This window comes from Miscanthus floridulus, unplaced genomic scaffold (genome assembly GCF_019320115.1).
Source record: "Miscanthus floridulus cultivar M001 unplaced genomic scaffold, ASM1932011v1 os_2151_1_2, whole genome shotgun sequence".
Lineage (NCBI taxonomy): Eukaryota > Viridiplantae > Streptophyta > Magnoliopsida > Poales > Poaceae > Miscanthus > Miscanthus floridulus.
In genome coordinates this window covers 21,249-25,453 of record NW_027098126.1, presented here as the reverse complement: position 1 = coordinate 25,453, position 4,205 = coordinate 21,249, and the positions used below count along the sequence as shown (strand labels likewise).

The 4,205-nt window shown below is 46.1% G+C and overlaps 1 long non-coding RNA gene across 1 annotated transcript; it reads right to left on the bottom strand.

The window, feature by feature from the left end:
* Positions 1-2,341: 2,341 nt before the first annotated feature.
* LOC136534659 (uncharacterized) lies at positions 2,342-3,713 on the bottom strand. The gene is made up of 2 exons (XR_010778776.1): positions 3,657-3,713; positions 2,342-2,593 (listed from the first exon to the last, which is right to left on the bottom strand). It is a non-coding gene; the product is annotated as an uncharacterized lncRNA (long non-coding RNA).
* Positions 3,714-4,205: the final 492 nt, after the last annotated feature.

Sequence of the window (4,205 nt, the reverse complement as noted above, 5' to 3'; positions counted from 1 at the left end):
TTTTTTCTAAACAAAAGAGGACTCTATATGATATATATATTATACACATATTATATGGAAATTTTTTCCTACTCCTAGGGAGTAGTTACTCCCACAGAGTGTGGGTTCTCTTCTCTGCACACGAGATGGGCGTCAGGTTGATTAGCGGATTACATGAGTGGACCTGTTAAGTAAATAAATCGGTCCTATTTTTTAGCTATTGCTAATGGATCCCACCGATACAGCTCTTTTATTCGTGACGTCTACCAGAGTCGAAGAGACGGAGGCCAGCCCATGCGGGAGGCGTGCCTGGCGGCGGTGCACGGCCACCCACTCCAATGGCGGCCCCCACACGGCCCGCGGGCTGCTCTTCGGCGGATATGAAGGTAACGTTTTTTTTAATTTAGATTTTCTTTTTTAGTTACTTTATTAGTTAGTTTAGTTAATTGGATTAGTTAGTTAGTTAGTTTAGTTTTAGGGTCAGTTTTAGTTGTAGATTAAGGTTTATTTTAGGGTTAGGGTCAGTTTAGTTTGATTTTGTTTTTTTAGTTTAATTTAGTTTAGTTAGATTACTTAGTATATTTGTTAGTTTAGTTAATTAGATTAGTTAGTTAATTTAGTTTTAGGGACTTTTTTAGGGTCAGTTTTAGTTGTAGATTAGGGTTTGTTTTAGGGTTAGGGTTAGTTTAGTTTGATTTTGTTTTTTAGTTAGTTTAATTTAGTTTAGTTAGATTACTTAGTATATTTAGTTAGTTTAGTTAATTAGATTAGTTAGTTAGTAGAGTTTTAGGGTCAGTTTTTTAGGGTTAGTTTTAGTTGTAGAGTAGGGTTTGTAAGATTCTCTAAGTCTGTGAGATTCTCTAAGTTATGGTGTATGTTATATGTCCGGAAAAGGAGATCAAATATTTTTAGTGTTGCTCGAAAAGTGGTAAAGTTTTTTGCGTGGTAATGGTTGTGTTCGGGAAAGGTATTGAGTGCTAAGACAGCATCAAATAGTGTACTCGGGTGCTGTGTTGCCGAGGGGCCTGTCGGCTGACCAAAAGCCGACAGGACATGTCGGCCCTCCAGCGACCGGCAGGGCTGCTGCCGGCGCTGACAGGTCGGCGTCGGCTGCCACGTGAGCCTTATCGGCTGCGGACATGCCGACATGGGACCTGTAGGCCCTGCAGCGGCCGACAGGGGCCCTGTCGGCCGTCCAGTGGCCGACAGGATGCTATACCTGCAATAAATGAATAACAGCTTATAAATTTGCAATGATCATTTAAAAAAATTATTTAAAAAAATATGCAAATGATCACGTGCTGCGCTGTTCTTCGGGGCAAGAGAGAAGCAACCAAGAGTGATTGATGGAATCTGTCTTTGGTCAACCGGCAAGACAATGTTTCTTTTTTTCTAAACAAAGAGGACTCTCTCTATATATATATGGAAAAAATTTCCTACTCCTAGGGAGTAGTTACTCCCACAGAGTGTGGGTTCTCTTCTCTGCACACGAGATGGGCGTCAGGTTGATTAGCGGATTACATGAGTGGACCCGTTAAGAAAATAAATCGGTCCTATTTTTTAGCTATTGCTGTTGGATCCCACCGATACAACTCATTTATTCACGACCTCTACCTGAGTCGAAGAGACGGAGGACAGCCCGTGCGGGAGGCGTGCCTAGCGACGGCGGCCCGACTGGCGGCGCATGGCCACCCAGTGCAACGGCGGCCCGCCTGGATCTACACGTGGCCTCCACATCAAGTGACAACATCTTCGACGTCGGCGCCGGCCATGCATGGGACCGCGCCCTCCCCCTCCGATGGCGGCGGCGCAGGCTCCCAACACCACATATGGCGCTGGCGGCGCATGGCCTAACCCGTAGGAACGACATCAGCCCCGCCACGCTCCTTCATCGATCGGCGGCACATGGCCCCACCCCTTCCCTGACCCGCGGAGGCGTGATGTCGCTCCCGTTCCCTGACCTTCGGCGAGACTCGGCCAGGGCCGTGACGGGAAGGCGAGGTTGGGAGGTCGCACGTCCTCTCCGTCGGCATCCTCCCCCAGCGGTAGTGCGGCACCGGAGCAGCATGGAGGCAGGGCACTGCTGCGGCCAGCCTATGGCTTTGGATTGTGCAGAAACAGGTTGGCCGCCGGCTGGGTTGCGCACTTGTTGCCTGCCTTACTACCGTGTCCACGGCCCATGAGACATGCTGTCACAGAACCGACCAATTTATAAGAGCACAAGTACAAAAACAATCGTCGAAACGATCAAATTCTCGAACTTGAGCCCATATAAACCCGGTAGTCAACCGAAATCTCGAAGGATTTCAAACCAACTTGCATACAACCAAGATCACAGTATTCCAACATAACATATCGTACGTTACAACATTTCGCAGATGTTCGCAAATAGATTACATCATCACAGAGTCATTGTTATTACAAAACAAGTCTTGTAAAACATGCGGAAGCAAATAGTTTAACTCACACACCGAGTTCAAATACACATACTGGTTGGTTGATCACAGACCGCAAAAGCATTCAGATAAGAGAAAGGAGATCATGCCCATGATCTAGTCCTCATCACCCGCCGGGTGGAGACAGTACTTGCAGAATCCCTGATATAGAAGGTCATCTGCAACAAGAGGGAATAAACCCTGAGTACGGGAAGGTACTCAGCTAGACTTACCCGTCGAAAACCAAACAAATGACACCAAGGATTATGCATAGCTTAATGTAGTGGAGCTGGCTGACACTTTCTTTTTGTAGAAAAGCATAAGTAATATCAACTCTTAGCCTGAACTAGCAGTGACTTTTTAGCCATTAACCTGTCCTCTATATTAGCACCTGTACTAAGCAATCATTTTATTAGGGTGCAAACATTAATAACCATATTAGGTATTCATTGTGGCAACCTTATCATCCATTTCACCATATCGTTAAATTAATTGAATCTACGTTGCCGCTGCTCAGTCAAGTTCTCACTATCCGGGAGAGACGGCGATTCGAATCGATTCCTATCCAGCTGGAGGGGTATTCCTAAACACAAACCCTGCTTCCCCCTCAGGGTCGCAACAAGTCACCTTTGGTACAATTCAGGAGTCGCGGGTCCGAACAGATCGGCATTCTCAGAGAACCACTCTGCCAAGGTTGTTTGGGACTCTAACCCGCCTTGGACTTATGCCAATGGCTCTCCGCACATCCTTACTACCTCCAGAGTGCCGCCACTGCTCGCGTTCCCGGCCTGAACCGAGCTACTAGGCTTCGCGGTCGGAACGACTTATCCGGCCAGCTAAGTGTTAGGCTGCGTTCAACATGACATGAGGACGTACAGCGTATCGGTCCTTAAACGACTCAGACGGAGTCACTATGTTCAAACCTACACAAGACCCCGCCCGATCTTAATTCACTATTCACATGGTTCTTTTCCACGATAGCAAATATAGCCAACCGTGATCCACCTCATCCTAAAGCTCGCTGGTGACAGGAAATCACCTGACTTCTACCGCACTAAGCATGGCTAAGCATTTAACCCGTCCTGAACTTAAATAGGATTCCAGTGCGATATCTGGACAAGGAAGGATATATAATGCAGCAATTGGTTCCAACCAATTCCTATACTTAATGCATCATCAACAATAAAAGATACTCAATGTATTTGTAAAAACATGGGAGGCTTAATATGCTCCGGGGCTTGCCTTTCAGGAACGAGGAAGGCTGGTGGTCAGGGCACTCGGGCAATTCCTCCGCGGCGATTGCTTCTTCGATTTCCTGCACCTCGGGCTCCTCCTCCTGGTTGGCTCCCTCGAACTCCAGCAACGTCACTCCCTCCGGCACACCTATTGCATGAATGCGCAAGATAAATATCATGGATGCACATGTACGAATGTCGGGGATGCTCGGGGAATGCATATGTTCGCTGTAGTTTGCATATTCCAACTTAAGCCCTATTCAAATCACTTTCACTTACCACGTTTATACAACCTAAGGTATAATTGCTCATCTTCAGTTAATGACCTAGCACCTGCACCTAAGCATATTCTCAAGTTAGGCTAACCCCTAAACAATCCACGAGAACATTGCAACAACATACACTCAAGCATTTGTATTACAACCAAATGGAGACGATGTATCGGTACAGTAAACTAGCCATAACTGGAGATTTATAAATCCAATTGATATGCAACAAGACAATCTGGAAAGCTTATAAAATTGTCTACAAAACATTTTCAGACCTCAAAGCATGA